General features: G+C 39.0%; 1 protein-coding gene across 9 annotated transcripts in view; it reads left to right on the top strand.

Annotated features, from left to right (window-relative positions):
- The window catches only part of RAD51B (RAD51 paralog B), a 470,288-nt gene that overhangs the window by 160,673 nt on the left and 291,986 nt on the right, over positions 1 to 17,629 (top strand). The window lies entirely within an intron of this gene.

Raw genomic sequence — 17,629 nt, 5'->3', positions numbered from 1 at the left:
TTAACCATTAGGGTATGAATGAGAACTTCCTTTCTTTTAAAAGCAGAAAGGAGAGCTGGTTTCTTCTGGTACTTGCGAGTTATAGTAATCCTAATTAGGGTGTTTCAACTTAGCGAAGAGTGTATCTTTTGGGCTTATTAGTTTTGCTTTCTGTTTTGCCAGTAGAGTTTAAGAAATTCATTAGTACCTCCTTAGTAGCTTCCAGCTTTTTGTTTTCTTCTACAGGTTTATGATACTCTTGCCTAAGTTTCATTGTCTGTGAAAGGTAATAAAAATTACTTGAACAGCTTCATTTTCTTTAACTAGTTTTCCCGAGCTTATGGTTTCTTGTAATGGGGCTGTGCTCTACTCCTCCTAACTTATGTCCTCACTTCATGACATAAATCCAAAGCATATCCAGGAGCTCTAAGATACAGTCTAACTAGCAGTGCCAAAGTCTAGTGAAGGAGTCTGTTGTAATGTAACATGAATATATTAACTGAATAGCTCTGTACTGTGTGAAGTAAGGCAATAAAACTATAGTTTTATCATGCTTGTAGTTTAGAAGAGTAAACATAAAGCCTTCAATTTAGAAAATAACAGAGGTCAAATACAGTAGTGGTTGCCATTGGAGCTGCTGTAATGTTGCTTCTGTCATGTGAAACAGCTACCTTATTATACTCTTCTGCTTTATACTTACACTTTTTTTTATTCTTGTGATATCTGAGCACTAAATGATGTTAATGCCAGTAAGCTTTTAATGCTGTTACTGACACCTGTTTCACGTGACTTATTCTGTTCCATATGTCGGGCACAAAAATATTTTTTCCAGTTTTTGGTGGGCTGGTTTTTTTTGTTTGTTGTTGGAGTTTTTTTTAGACATCATCTATTTGGGAGTAATCTAATAACTGTTTGTATTAGTGACGTCTAGCAGATACTCTTTATACACGTTCAAGTGTAAGACATTCCTAAGCCTAAAATTGTAGAAGAAATCTCCGCAAGAGCTGTAACCAGACTGTGATTCTCATGTCCCTGGCACTTTTGCAGTAAAATGGACAGTAAGGAACAATAGAGACAAGTGGAAATACCTCAGGATCGAAAGTATCTCTTTATAAGCATACTTTTTTGCTCAGCAGGGTCTGAGAGACCCCAGTGCTGGCCAGCCAAAAGGCTGTAGTACAGTGCTGATGCAGAAGTGTCCAATGATCTCTGAGACAGTCTAGTAGCATAATATATTTGCAGTGTGGAGTTGGGGGTATTTCTGGGAAGGGAATTGGCATTGAAGTGCAGTAATGTGGATTATAAGAAGTTTTCATTGGGTCTCCCATAACCAAATCAAATGCAGCTTTCAGTGTCAGAGATAGTAAAGATAAAAGCTTTATGTGTATAAATAAAAGATCTGGGTTTATCTTGTGCTTTTTGGAAGGTATTCATTGTCATTAACATTTAAGAACATTGTCCTGTACATTTAGTCTGTTAAATAAGAGATCACTGGGAGCAGAGGGGTGGAGCAGCTGACTAGTGAAATTCTGTCTGTTTTGCTTCTCAAATAGCAGATCTCTTTAATACAGTCCATGTGTTCAGTCTTGCTTGCCTCTAGGTGGTAGAGTTTTCATACTGGGGGAAGTAATCATTTGCAAATAACTTATTATTTTGCAATTCAGTACTAAGAGGTATGTGTAGGGTTAGCTAAAAAGGACTCCTTACCTTTGCACTGGGAACAGAAAGCTGTAATATTGGGGGTTACTAGTTTTGATTTGATTTCAGTGCTCTCATTTACTCAGTGATACAATCACCCTCTTTGTAAATGCAGTTCATGCATGAATGGAAGTGTGAACAGGACCGAAAGCAGGTGTTTGTGTTACAGAGGGGAAAGTTACAACGCTATTTATAGGCTATTCATTTATTATTTAAGTTATTTGAAATTGTTTCATAAGATAGAAATTTAAGTAGAAAACAGTGAAGTCTAGCTTTATCTAGAGGACTGGTCTCAGCCCTGCTGCAAACCTGCACAATTAAACAGATGTTCACAGGAGATTAATTGTTTCTTTTATTACTTTTTGGCTTACTTAGGATCTGATTCTGTCCCTTTTGTAGTGCCTTATTCAAGCATTAAAGTTAACCATGGATATTCTCCATAAGCTTGTGTGTAATGGAATTATTTGGCATGCAAAATACTCCTCAGGATTGTGGAATTGGGTCCTTTGGTGCTATAGACAAGGAATCACAACTCACAGGCTTCTGCCTGTGAACATTAGCACTGGATAAGCACGGCCAGCCAGTAAATAGATTTGATGTCTTTGCTTGTCCTATACTAACTGTCATGTCTGGAAATACATGGGGTGGGTGATACTTTGGTTTGTTCTTTGTTGTCTCCCTTCTGTCTCCTTTAGCTTGTTCGGTGAATGTGCCAGAGTGAACCTCTTCAGCCAACGAAAATGTGGGAAACACATGAGTAAAATTTTAACTGATACATGTGAGTACAACATGGATAAGAACTTTGTTGGAACCATTTAACTAACAGCATCGATTCCTTTTTTCTTCCTTTTCTTTTTTTTTTTTTTCTAGAAGGGGGTGGTTGGTTTGGTCAGAAAATTGACTAGAACTTATATTAACTTATATATCATGTTGGAAATCACGTATGTTTGTTCGACTTACAGAGATAAGTTTTTGTGTAGATTGGATCAGGAGGACATGCACAACTTTAAGAAAACAATAAATTCAGACTGTTCTTCTTTCTTGAATTAATATTTAATTTTCAAGTGAAAAATTGTTTCATTACTGGTGTGATGTCAGATGTGACTCCATATAGAATTTACAGCCTGATGGTATTTTGACAGGCCATTTGACCACATGGATTTGTAAATTGAATATGTTAGACAGGAATCATGAAGGGAAAAAGTGATGGAGCCTCCTCATGTCACTTATCCATTTGGTTTTCTGATAGAAACATTAGTTCTAAGATACAGCTAGGTTCAAGAGGGGAAGAATAAGCCATCTTTCCTAAGAAGTAGCTTTAGATTCTGAGAAGCACATCTACTTAACGATGAGAAAGAAAGGCATAATTCTCTACATTAATGTAACTTCCCAGTATAAAATTACTTTTAAGGGATTGTTTGGAAAGCTGGTTAGCATTGCAGTGTGTTATTTTTTAAAACCCTGTTCCTATGTGCTCTGCTTTCCATGACACTGTTCTTTAGGGACAGCACATTTGTTATAGGAGGCTGAATTGTTTCCTTTTGCAAATCCTTACAGGCTCTGAAACTCCCACTGGCTGCTGTCCAGAAAGAAAGATTTGTGGGTTCTGCCCAGTGTCTGCAAATGTGTGATGATATTTATATTCCTTGAGTTGTTTTCACTGTAGCTAGATCTGGTAAAGCACTTGTGGCTTTACTGCAACTAAAAGACTTCTGGTAAAGTTTGAGAACTTAGAAATCAAGTGTTGTGCTTGAAGAGATGTTCTGACTGCCAGTGCATCCCTGGGTGGGAAGGGGGATGATCCTAGTTACACATAAGCTCTTTCAGAGAGGGGCAAAGTCAGCAAGCCTTTAAAAAAAGAATTAAAACTTCATTTTTTTGGAAAGCATAATACTATTTAAGTGTGAACAAAAAGCAGAATATTGTCTCAACTGGGACTTCAAAAGTGATTCACAATTATTTTATCTAGTTCATTAAAATCTAGTTCATTCTGCACAGCTGTATAGTTGTGTTGACTCAAAAAGTCTTTCACAGATGGGACTTTTGAAAGAAAAAGCTGCCTTTTTCTTCTTATATTTTTCTAAACTGGTGACAACAAAGAGAAGGGCAGATGTTTCACTTCCATGTGTACTTTCATGTCTTCTTTCTCTTTTCCTCTGCAAGAAGCTTCCACTAAGAAAGGGGGGGGGAAAAAAGGAAAAAAGACCAATGACAAAATCTCTTTGTTCTCGGAAGCATTTCCAAACATAAAAACAATACCAATGTAATGCTTTTATAGAACAATTTTTGCTTAAATTTTCAATAATTCACTTGATCTTCATTAGAAATGTTTTCATACTATTTACTACTTCCTCCAATAGGGCTTAATTGAATGGTTCTCTCAGATTTTTCCATATGGTGTTCCCTCCCCTCCCCTCTCCTCTTTATGTAGCATAAAGAAATGATGGTCATGGCCCCTTGAAACTTTGTCACCTATGAGTTTGAAAATCTACAGAATAATTGGTAGATTAGCATACTGTGCAGGCTTGGCCCTGTTCCTGGCTTTGCTCTATGTTTTCTGTATAGTCTTAAGTGATAGCAGTGGTCAGCCTATCAGCAGGTTTGCTAATTTCTGAAACAATACATATGATGACCTTAATACCAGTGATTTCCATTTCTATTTGAAGTCAGTAAAGCCTGTCTTTGAGATCATTAAAAAGATGTTTGTACGTGGAAATAATTTGCTTTGAATATTTTCTTCTAACTTACACTTTTTAGAGTGGATCTATGGCATTACATCTAGAAGTCATTTGTATTGAATAAAGCATATGTAGCATAAGGCTTATTGGCTCAGTTCAGTATGCATGACTGTAATGGGCTGAAGATCCAAGTACCAGTGAAAGGATGTGGTAAATTTTTCTTGGAGCTGGCAAAAGTTACTGTATTTGGAAGTTTTAAAAACAACTAGGTTGGTATACTGTAAAATATAGTGCAGAGAAGGCAGTGCTTTATTGGTAGAGAAATAGGCTGATTATTCCTGTAGGCCTCTCTCTGTACAACTGATGAAGTTGTAAATTATAGTTATTTTAATTTACCTTCATTTCCCTGATTTTGTTCATGACTGAAGTTTCATGCTAGTGAAAATGGCGATCGACATCTCCTTGTTTAGTTTCCCTTGTTAAGTGCAGAGTGAAACTTTAAGGGCGTAGCTAAAAAAATATTGGTTTCCCCACCTCCGCCCCCCCCAAAGAAAATTTGCAAGCATTTGACAGTAGGGCAGAATAGAAAAGTTATCCTGATTGTGTAAGGCCAGTCTTTGGCTGTGCGACCCTGAGAACACTTGAGCAGTAGATGAATGCCCGGTACTATTGACTAGATAATGTTGTTCTACCCTGTGGACTGTAGACCGACTTTCATGCAGACCAATGGTGTGGGGCTTTCCCACACTTGCAACATCACTTGTTTTCCAGCCATATGACATGTCTGGTGAACAGAAGTTAAATTGCAACTAGAATGCCCTGTGCTGAGGTCGGTCATCAGTGGGCAAAGCTGCACTGCCCAAGTCAGCAGTGTCTGTCCACACAAGTCAGCCCTGTACAACACAGTCATTTTGAAATACTACACTTTGGGGCTATAGCTGTTACTTTCTTTTAGCTGCAGATTCATAACCCTCCCCTCTCCAGCTTGAGTTTCTGGGACATCTTCCTGCAGCAGGTGTGGCTGAGAGGGCATCTAGGAGCTAGAGGAACTGGGAACCTGATCTAGTCTGCAGAAAGCGTTTTAGTGGACTTGGGTCAGGTGCATGAAAACAATCAGGCATATGGATGCAGATGGACACAATTGTGCTTGATTCAGGCTGATACCTGAAATATGTGGATGTTTGTGCTTTAAGACCCTCAGTCTGAGAGCTTGCTGAGGGGCCTGCTCCAGGGGTCTGTGTATACATGTGTTGTTTTCAGTGAGGACTTAGAAGTCTGTGGTTTTGTTTGAATCTGGAGCTGAAGGGTTTTTTAATTCATTTGCAGCCCCTCAGCCTTAGAAAAGGCAATTACAAGTGTTGAAACTTCGACGTAGAAATTGATTTAATCCAATTGGAGTCTTCTAGAAAGTTTGTCCTGTGGTTAAAGCTACTTTTTTTTTTGCTTGATAGCATTGAATTAAGTGCTTTGGAAGGTCTGATCTGTTGGCCACTGCAGTTTTCTGTGGTGCCGGCCTAGGTAAATATTTCCAAGATAATAGCTTATGTTTTAAGTCTCAGTCTACTTTTGTATTTTTGAGGAGTTTATGTAAGTATAAATGTTCAAAAAGGTGTTTCTTATTTTGTCAATCCCATGTAATCCAGGATCAGTTTATAGTACTGATTACTACATATTACCAGTTCTGACCTGGGAGGAAGTGCACAAGTAAAAAGAATAGTAGAATAGTTAAATTATTTTTGTGGCATAACTTGGTGGTATTTGGAGTTATTGGGAGACTCCAAGCCAAATGGCAGTGTATGCTATCCCAAAAATAAAGGTGAAGCTGATTGAACATCTTCATTATTATTAGAAGTAGCATGAATTAAGGTTGAGTGAATTTATGATACATATGCCTGTGTAGATATGATGCTAGAATATAAAGGGCTAAAAGATAAAAGTATTATGAGCTGATGTTTTCAGTACTGAGACAGGACCAGAGCTGTGCCCCCATGAAGAAGGATGATCTGGTTTTGTGGTACTTCTACCATTGTTGTAGTGCTGTCTCACTGAGTCTCAGCTTTCCAAACCTCACTGCAAGTAAATAATACCTCTTGGGTAGTGAGTGCCTTACGTTGTTTTGTGTGCTCATCCTGCCAAGGGATCATAAAGTTCACTGGTCGTTTTTTAACTATAGCTTTGGGAAACACTGTGGGGTCACAGAAGGCAGTAATGCTGCTCTTTGATGTTTATTCTACCTGCTTTTCCTTTTTAATAATCAGAGCGGGAGGAAATGTGTCAGATTAGCTGGATGGCAGAAGGAATTCACTGAAGCGAGAAAATTGAATTATACTCAAGTTTCAAGCTTCTGAGTTGGAGTCACAAAGCAGTAATCATCTTCTAGTTGTTTTTAATTATTTATTTTGTGGCACTTGGCTGTGAAGTGCATACTGTGGGTTAGCCTGAGAAAATGGGCAATGTGATTGAGGCCTTGAGCAGTGTAAGCATTAACAAGAACCTTTCTGTTGTAGTCTCTGGTGTGTTTGATAAGACCAAGGGGGAGAGAGTGAATGAAGCAGGATTTTAAGTTGGGTCTGTGTGGTCTTCACCTGTAGTTTGCCATTTCAAGTATGATGCAGCTTGCTAGCAGCTGAAATACTTTACCAAATGATGGCAGTTTTCTGTTGTGATATAAATGAGTGAATGTTTGACTTCATGTAAGGCTTTTAAGACTCCTTGAGTCTTAGAGCAACATTAAGCTTTCTTTTATCTGATTAAAAGTTAGAGAAGGACGCTGAATCTGTGTCTACAGATCACGGTATCTCACAAACTGTGTGGCTGATTTACCTGCCAGGTTGAGCTCTATGTGGCACATCTTTTTTTATGTCAAACTTCACATGACTACACAGAAGCCTCTGATATCTCTGTTTCCTCCAATAAATAATGCTCCCTTGCGTCTCTTCCCCTATAACTCTTAAGGGAATCCTGGGAAGGGAAGGATACCAAGCCTATGCTGTTTACTGAACCACTTAGGTGAGATGAATCTGAGCTTCACCCTCCCCATATTTTGGTCCTTAACTACAAGGAGGTGGTAATGTTTTATGACTATATAGGAATGGATGGCTGATTCTTTAAGCTGGATAGGATTTATGTAGTTCTTCTTTAAGATAACATGTGTACCTAAGGCTGATGAATAATGGGCCTGGTTTGAAAAAGCAAATATGCAAATATGTGACCATGTATTAGTTGGGCATATCAAACATGCATTTGAGACATGGCTTTACCAGGATGACTGATGGGACTACAAATGCATTATTACTGCTGCAGAGTGTGGTATCCAAAGTCTGTGTCACTGATGTAGGAACAGTGCAATACGTGTTAAAGTCTGTGTCTACACAGTGTTTTGGAGTTTTGTTTCTCCTTTGGAAATAATGACCTTTTGTTAAGTAGGTCCAATTCTGATTTTATTGAATTAACTAAATACCAAAACCACAGTACACTGAAATGTAGCAGCTGAGCCTTAGGGCTAACTTGTCCAATATCAGCTTCTCTGGCATCCATCTCTAAGAACTTCAGTCAGTCAAGAAATGCCTTAAATCTGATGTTCAGTAGCTCCTTGACCTTGTTACAGGTGAAGTTTCTACATGCAATTATCTGTTAAACTACACAATGGGAGCCCTGGAACAGGCTCCTCAGGGAAGTGGCCACAGCACCAAGCCTGACTGAGTTGAAGAAGCATTTGGATGATACTCTCAGGCACATGGTATGACTCTTGGGGATGGTTCTGTGCAGGGCTAAGAGTTGGACTCAATGATCCTTGTGGGTCCCTTTCAACTCAGGGATCAACTCACTGGGATTCTGTGAAATGATGTCTTACCCAAGAATAGCTTAGAAATCTGCAAATAGAGGAGTCAGCAAGTAGAGAAGGAGTTGTGTTACTGATGACTGAAGAGCATGTTTCTACTAACTCCAGAAGCAGCTGTTAGAAGAACTTTAAAATCAATTTTTTCTTTCCATTATTGAAAATGAAAAAAGCCAGGGAAAATCCCATCCAGAAATTAGGTGGTGCAAATGAGATAAGGCAAATTCAGGATCACGTGCCATAAACAGATTCTAAAGGAATCTAACATACCTACCTTAATGAATGTAGTTGGTAAGGAAGTTCGAGAGAAATAGCTCAGCCAGTTTCTCAAGTACAATGTGCTCTCCTGTTGCCACTTTCAGGGTCAGGGTGCTGGTTAGATAAACCATTGGTCTGATACAAGTGAAACTACTTCCTTATGCACTGGATGCAGTAGACAGAATTGCATTGGAGCTATCTGCATAGTTGTTCACTAAAGGTCTTTTGGAGCAGGATAGGCAGGTTGAGTGTGGTGTCGGTCTGTTCATCTGGGGTTGTACAGTGCAGGATGTAGAGCACAGTCCTGATCTGTGAACAGAGTTTATGGGTGCCAACATAATGCAAATGTTATTGGTGGTGTGCGGATCTACATACTGGACTGCTGTATGGGCCAGTGTGGCAGAAGCAAGATCTATTGCAGCTGTAAGTGGACCCGAGAGAGAACAGTGAAGAGTCTGATTGTAATCCATTAGAGCACTGTTTTGGAATAACATTCCTACATCTTGCTCAGAGTGGTATTCTGTGCAAATGGAGATTTTTTGTAATTAACATCTGTATATAAGCTTGTGCATGGTCAAGAGGAGTACCATCCTGACTGTATTACAGAGACAGGATTCATTTTTGCATGATCTTAAGCAGTAAGAGTTTTCCCTGTTTATTTTTTCACTCTTCAGAGGCCAGAGATGAACGGAAGGGCATAGAGAGCCTGGATTACAATTTATGTCATAGTTTGACTATGAGAACATTTTCTTTTTGAAGTGAGAGTTGTAAGTTTGAATCCACCTAATATAGGCAGATGCTTATAATCAGCTTCTGGGACAGATGTCGGCCTTCTGGGCCGTGCACAGGGATCAGTACTTGCTGCTGGATTGGGATTACTTGACTAAGATTGCAGGGGTTTAGCAGCAGCCTGAACGTTAATCTACAAACCACATTGTCTCATTCTGGATACTATTTTTGTGTTAGCCTTGAGCACGGTGTTTGATTTAGTACAGTGTTGTTGCAACATTTGTGTATTATTCAAGCAGTTATTAAAAAGTAGAATGAAATAAAATATTGTGTTACAAGACAGCTATGGATATGAACCAAGCAGGTGATCTTTTCCAAATTTTTCCTGAGTGCTTCAGTGATTCTATAGATTTGGCAGTTCTGATAGCAGTTGGTTTTAACAGTTTCTGTAGCTGTACCAGAAAAATGTTTGATATATTTGATACCAGTAATTTGATACCTCCTAGCAATCAGATAGGCCTGCCTTATGGTTGGTGTTGAACTACAGAAATATCTTAAGTATAAAGGATGTTATAATATACATGAACTAGATCCTAAGAAAGTTTATCTTTTCAAAATGGAAAGCTCTAAGATCTAGGAGCAACCATCACTCTTTCTTTAGTGCCCTCACGGAAAATGTGATTAAAAAGTGACAAGGAAAACATTTCAACTGGTACTAAATATTTTCTTCTCCCTATTGGCTTCCAAAATTCCAATCCAGCATTTATATAATGTTATATGATTTAGCTGTTGAGAAGCTGTTGAGAAGGGTATGTCAGCATGTCCAGTTTAGAAGTGTAGAGAGAGAATGCTTATGTGGTCTATGCATTACATTTTAAATCCTGTTTCTCTTGAACCACAGACTCAAGTCCTGGTAGGGTTAACTAAATCCTCTGCCCTTCTGTAGTAAATATAAGTTGTCCAGTGCCCTAAATATCTGCTGATCTCTCTCCACCGTTTATTTTTTGTCAGTGCTTTTATTCACCTTGATACTCTGTTACTGTGAGGCATTTGTTGTGGATTTCTTTTTTTAAAAAAAGCCATATGGTAAACTCTACTCAATTGCTGTTGGGCAGTTTTCTCTGACGTAAATATAAATGATGAAATCAATCTCCAAAGTACAGTTCATTGTAGAAGAATAAATAATTTCTCTGTTGATAATCTTGGGGTTTTTTACGCTCTTACTGTCTATTATCCCTCCTCCTGTGCTTTGTTATTTAAAGAAGATCTGCAGTTACTTCTTTAAATCTTTAATCAATCTCTTCAGTCATTAACACTGACTTTTGTCTTTCTTTTTGAACATTTTCCTAACAAGTTTTCACTATCCTTTTCAGACCCAACTGGGGCTGGATGTGTTGTCTGTTCTAAAGCAGCTTTCTCAGTGCTACAGTCAATCTGAAGTGCTGGCATTGCCAGGTATCAGGTTATGAGTTTGCCAAATAATCCAGGAGAGAGGGAATGGGACGGGGATAGTGTTTGGAAGAGCAGTCTCTACAGAAACACTTTGTATGTAGGACATTCCCATTATGGTGGAACAATAGATCTTGGGATATAGTTTTAGAGAATCCTGCATGGTCTAAAGTCAGCTTTTATGAGGAAGTATGAAGCCAAGGCCCAGACTAGTTGCTAAAGTATTTATTTTAGTCAATTTTTATACAGACTTTTACACATTAAGTTGATGTTATATTTAAGTTGCTGAATTTTCTTTACTTATATTGTCCTTGCTATAAAAAGTATGGCTTTTGTGATATCATGGCTGGGCTTCGCGAACGAAGATTTGGGGAGGGCTCTACCCACGTTTGTTACAAGCGCATTGGTGGCTAAAAAGGCCAATACGAGACAGGCACGTCTGGTTGCAAAAGGCACAGCAGAAAGACTCCTTAGGTGGTAAATTCTGCGGGACACGATTCTTTCTGCATTGTCTTTTCTCCTCGAGAGTGATCCTGCATGCTTTCTCAAAAGCATCAGCAGCGTTATAGATGGTGTGTCTCCAGACCTCCCAACTGGAGGCCAGAGTAGACCAGTTATGGTGATCAATATGGCCGAGGCTGAGATGTTGTTTCAGGGAGTTCTTGTAAGCTTTTGTGATAAGCAGTTGGATAACATGTATGCTCTTGAAAAGCAGCTTTCTTCTGACCTCAGGGGTGGCTGTACTTCAGTGACATTACAGAACTTAACGTTTATGCACAGCAGTCATCTTATAATCTATCTCCAGGTGTTAAAAAATAAAAATGCCTATTTATCTTACATGCTTCTTTTAGGTTATAATTCTATAATGTCTTCCACTGAACAGCTTTATTGAAAAAATTAGTGCCATCCTCTCTCTTCACAAGCTGCTCATATTCTCTCTGCCTTCAAGAGAATAGTGCTGTTGATCTCCTATTTGACATTACACTCATGTAAAATGCTAGCAGAAACCCAGCCTACAGGAAGCCTATGGAACTAGGCCTGTATAGTTTCCTATTTTGGGATGAAAGACCTGTAGAAATTAAGCTATCAGTATAACAGCTCTTGGCATGCTGTGTGTTTTAATTCAAAGCAGTTTCTTTAACTAGTACATGAGCAATTTCAGATACTAAAATAGTTTTTGAAAGTGCTCTCTCTCCAGCTGTTGACAAGGATTACCCTGGACTTACCCTGTTTGTAACAACCACAGATAATATGTATGGTCTGTTAAAATCAAGAAATACCCATCCTTAATTTCTGCACATATACTTTAAGGGATATACAAGCCCCACAGAACAGGACTGACAGAAGAGAACAGTTCAGTGACCTTCCTCTACCCTTCTTTCACAGAGCTGGATGTGTATATTGGCAAATGATTCAACAGCTTGGTCTTGCTGGGGTTTTGTTTTTAGGGTTTTTTTAATCGGATTGCATTGGTGGGGTTTTTTCCCTTTTCTTCAGAACCTTATCAAATTTTATATTTGCACTGCTTTGTCCACTGGTTAAAAATTGTATAGCAGCTGAGTCTGATGATTTCAGAAAAGCAGTATGTGTCATAACAAACTGAGTTCTGTAGTATTCTATTATAAATTATTTTTTAAGTATTTAGGCTCATGGTTGACTCATCAGTCTTGAAATCTTCTAATCTTGCCCAGAGAGATTTGGAGAAACTGTTTTTGCAAGCAGGAAAAAACCATTGTGCAAATGTGAATGCTGGTTTTTCTTTATTGAATTCAGACAAATATATTACCTCTCAGGACATTAGCAATTTATTTTTCACCTCTGCTTTAGAATTAATAGCTTCAAAATCAGCAGTTTTGCCTTTAAAATATGTGACCCTAACAGATTGATTTCCTGATCAGTACATTTACAGTGTGTCTAGAGTACTGCTGCAGACACAGTTGCAGCGTTTGTGGGCATATCCAAACCAGCAACCTGCCCAAGCACCCACGGTTTCCAGCAAGCCTGAGCCATGTGCCCTCCAGCCTCTGCTGCTCTGCTCTCCTCTGCCGTTGTTGGAGTAAAGCTAGCCACCAGCGTGCCTGCTTGTGGTGATTGCAGTGAAGATACAGCTTTAGAATTTGTTTAATGTTGGTTGCCTCTTGTGTTTGTTATGCCTTGTTTTTGTTTGGGAAATTTGTTTCTGAAAAGGACTTGAAGGAAAATGTAAGTCAGTTAGGGTCTTCTTGCAGCTGGTCAGGCCTAGATATATTTTGACCAGCTTTGCCAGGGCTACTGGGAGCTTGCTATTGCTAGACTAATATAGGTTAAGAATATGTGTTGTTAAAATGTCAACATATTTAAGCACCTAGAAATATGGTCTGCCCTCTGAAAGGGTTCATCATTGATATGCATCATCAGACGGATGAAAGAAGTTTCCTGTTGATTCAAGGCTATATACTGCTATGCCAAAACAAAAGAAAGTATAGCTAAGCAAACCACAGTAATTTTACCCTAGTGCATCCTTGCCTTTGCTGATTTTTCATTAAAGGATAGTGAAGTGTGTATTTGTATGTTACATTTCTGTGTAGTAGTAACTTTTCTTTCTTATAACATCTAGAATTCTTCACATTTACTGTAATGACTGTATACTGAATACTGAAAAGCAATCACAAAAAAATCATGATCTCCCAGACACATGACCTTCTGTGTCAAACATGTGTGTTCAGCAAGTCTGAAAATGCATTTTTTTTTCTGCTGGTATGACATGCTCCCTCTGTAATTTTGAGAAGTCAGGTATATCCTTGAAAATTGGGGAAGTGGAAGGGAACAATGCAAAAAATTGTAACTTTGATCTGGGACTGTTTATTCCACAGTCATTGCAAATAATATTTAAGATTAAAATATTAGAGATTTGTAGGAAAAAACTGGTTTTCTTTCTTTTATTAATCCTATAGATTTAGTCAAATCAGTATTTTTGTCTGGATACTGAGTGTTCCCATGTAAGTTTTGGTTTGTGAAAGGAAACTCACAAGATTTGTTGAGAACTCACAAGATTGTCTAAATTCTTTATTTCAAAATTATAAGCTACTAAGCAAAATCTTAAAAGTAAATAACGTGAATGTTATTTCAGTATTAATGTTATTTCAGTATTCATTCCCTGATGCTGGAAACAGAGTACAATCCAGCTTGCCTTTGTGTAGTTGCTTTGATGCGTTTTGAGCAAACAGGAGTTAGGATTTGCTTTTGCTGTTCAACGGGGGCTGAAATATGATTTAAAATTGCTCAGTGAGTTGGTATATTGAATTAAAAATATCTAATAGTGCCATTTCACACTATGGCTGTATACTAAATGAGTGTTTTTCTTTGAAATAAAAGGAATTTATGGTGGTGCCATGGAAAGGGACCTCAGAGTCCTGGTTGATGGGAAGTTGAATATGAGCAGTGCCCTGGCAGCCAGGAGGGCCAACCATGTCCTGGGGGGCATCAGGCAAAGCATTGCCAGCCGGTTGAGGAAGGGGATTGTCCCGCTCTGCTCTGCACTGGGGCGGCCTCACCTTGAATGTTGTGTGCAGTTTTGGGTGCCACCGTATAAGAAAGATATTGAGCTGTTAGAGAGTGTCCAAAGGAGGGCAATGAAGACGGTGAAGGGCCTTGAGGGGAAGCCGCATGAGGAGTGGCTTGTTCATCCAGAGTGAGACTGAGGGGAGACCTCACTGTGGTCTAGAGCTTCCTCATGAGGGAAAGCAGAGGCGCAGACACTGATCTCTTCTCTCTGGTGACCCAGTGACAGGACCCGAGGGAGTGGCATGAAGCTATGTCGGGGAGGTTAGGTGCAGGTTCTTCACCCAGAGGGTGGTTGGGCACTGGAACAGGTTCCCCAGGGAGGTGGTCACAGCACCAAGGCTGACAGAGTTCAAAAAATGTGTAGACAATGCTCGCAGACACATGGTGTGACTCCTGGGGCTGTGCTGTGTAGGGCCAGCAGTTGGACTTTGATGATCCTTGTGGGTTCCTTCTAACTCAGAATATTCTGTGATTCTGATATCCCGTCCTGAACCCCTTTTTAACTTGAAGTTCAGAATGAAAGCATTCCAGGTTAAGGAAAAGCAAGTCTGCCTTTACCATATGGTTTCCATTAAAGGTATTTGCGCTTGAAAAGTCTGCATTGTATTAAATGCAAAACACCATAAATGCTGTGGTGTTTGGCTCTTTTTCAACAGGATAACCTTTGAAACATAATTCCTCAATGCGGAAAAGCTGTTAAGCATTGTTGTTCATTTATTAATAAAGGTTTATAAAAAAGCTTTCACTTTTCACAACTGTTATTAAAACTAATTTAAGGCTGGCAGAAGTGTCCCAGGTTGGGCCCTGCATGGTCACTCATCCCTCTGTTGAGCATTTAGTGCTAAGATGAAATTTATTTAATTTTTTTTAGATAATAACTTTGTATAATGTCAGGTTATTTTAGGATCAGGTCCACCCAGAGAAAGAGATCAGTGCTGTAAGTTCCTGTCTCCAAAGCTGGTACTCACACAAGGGTGAATTGTCAGAACAGGGAAGATAAAGTCACTGTTTGTCCCAAGGGCTGAAATCTCTGCTTTCTTTACCCAAAACTGAAGGACAGAGCCAGAGACATTGCAAACTTTCCCTCTCTGTTATACAAACTTGCTTTTTTCTCTTTCTGAAATTGTGACTAGTTCTGTAGGAGGGAGAGGTTTAGTCTTCAGTTTTGTTTGGTCCTTTGCCTGTTGAAATCTGGTAACAAGGGCAGCGGTTGGTGCCAATTGCAGTGTTTGGTTTTGTTTTTCTGTCATCCTGAGAAATGTCTAGTACAAACTGGACCATGACCACCCACTCATTTCACATGAGCCACGGATCACTTGACAGATGGCAAAGACTAAGGAACATAGGATTTAATACAGCAGATCTGTCTGTCTTATGCATTCTGTTTAGCTCAAAATAAGGCACCACTTCCTCTCCTGCCTTACTCACCCTGTCCTTGCGGTGGAGTAGTGAGCAGAGAAATACTTCCATGATGACTGTGGCAACTGTTTATATTCTGAGGTATGAGATTTCATTGTCCTTATCGGAGTTTGTGTAAATATGGTGTTGGTTTTGGTTAATCAACTCTTTTCCTAAAGGAACACTTCATTATAATGTTGTCTCAGGCTGACTTCTAGCAAATAAAATTCCCCAAGCTCCCCTCCCCTGAAAACCTTTGCAGGCCTCGAGTGAAAAGAAGTATTTCTGTTGCTGTGTAAAAACTCTATTGAAAAAGGTGGTTTTTAGTAATGCATTTTGACAGTTTGCCACACATATGTCAGTTTATTAGTGATAATATATGAAGGCAAATTAACGAAAAATACATACCAATTCATCAAAGTACAGCTGTCCACTCTGCTTCTGTCCAAGCTGAATGAAATGCCTAAAGTAAGGCTGAAATCTTGCTGGATAAGATCTTTTCAGTAGACCACAATGCTGATCCAGAAAAACTCCCACTTTGAATTCAGTCAGTCTTAACTTATGGTCAGAGTCTGTGCTTTAGGTCTTTTTAAATCATACTCTCTGGCAAGACGTTGGTATTTTTGCTTCATGTCTAGAAAACGTAGAGAAACAGTTAACACAAACCTCGTGCATTAAAACCGTACACATTTCAGTCACCCTAATTTTTGCAGTTCACATTTCTTAGGGAAGAGTTGAGTATGTTTTTCAAATCTCCTTATGCTTGCCAAAAATAGTTGAAAAAAGGGAAATTTTAAAATTATTCAAAGAATAATTTCTTCTACTATTATTATTGGCTTAACTGTTGAGAATGAAGGATTTTAATTTGTTGGAAGAATAGAAGGAGAGAGCAGTGCATGTGATGAGCTCACACTGACCTGAGATTTGTGCCTGGAGGCCCTCTGTAAAAAATAGCATGTCCTTTTTCCTGACCTGCATGGCAGCTTCACAGTTTCTAACACTATGGGGATATCTGTGTCCTAGTGATCATGTAGAGTAGCATGAACTTAAAAGCAAAGCTCTGAAATGCTCCACAGAGGAGGAAGTGGAGTATGTGGCATGTTCATGTGATGAGTTTTTGCTAGTCTCCCTTACCTTACAAATAGACCATTTGATAATTACAGTTTCTGTGCTAGACTCATCATCACTTCTAAATAGAAGAAACTTGAGTGATGTCCCCTGGAGCTGTTTAAAATGGAGATAAAAATTGGAATATCTTTGCCAGATAGGAATAGTTACAGTAAAAGTTGCCTTTCTTAGTTGAGAGTATTGTTGCTGTTGATAAACCTGAAATTGGTGTTGAATCCAGCCAAGCTTAGAAGCAATCCTCTACTTTGCTTTGAGGAAAGAAACCCCTGGTAAAAGCTGAAATCAGCCTTTTGGCTAGCTGCTCTTGCTTGTAAGTGTTGCCTTTGCTAAGCTCATCTGTCCTGATCTAAAGCTGGCTTTCATTTGTGTCTGGGAGGATTGCAGAATGCTAGACAGAAGTTGCAAGGCACACAGGACACCTTGCAACTTCTATGAGTCTTGTGTGTGTTCGTAGAGAAAAGTTTGGAAGGGACCATAGGGAGTCATATCACTCTGCTCTCCCAAATACAAAAGTCATGTTTAAGTGTACTCATATCCAAGCACTAATGGGGAGAGGAGACTGGATTGTTTGCTGAATTTAAGGTCATATTGGAAAAAGAGGAATTCCTCACTGTGATTCTGTGTGAGCAGCTTGCAAGGGAATCAGGAGCCAAGAAAGCAGTACAGGATTCATCCTTCTAGTCCTCTGCACTGATCAAAATTGCTTTGTAATTTGAGGTGATGAAAACTGTCAGGAGCTCTTACCTGATAAATTCAGCCTTTCTTAAAGTCTCTGAGAAGACTCTTTCATCAAGGTCAGCTGTTAAAAAGAAAAATATAAGACCCAGTTTAAGTAAAATCATTGCCACTGGTTTTTTACTGATTTTTTTTCCCCACTGGTAGATGACGCGATAAAGTAATGAATACTAAGTATCCCTTTCTTTAGGAGTGA

This window comes from Pseudopipra pipra, chromosome 6 (assembly GCF_036250125.1).
Source record: "Pseudopipra pipra isolate bDixPip1 chromosome 6, bDixPip1.hap1, whole genome shotgun sequence".
Classification (NCBI taxonomy): Eukaryota; Metazoa; Chordata; class Aves; order Passeriformes; family Pipridae; genus Pseudopipra; species Pseudopipra pipra.
The sequence above is the reverse complement of the archived record's forward strand: the minus strand, read 5'-3'. Positions and strand labels throughout refer to the sequence as shown.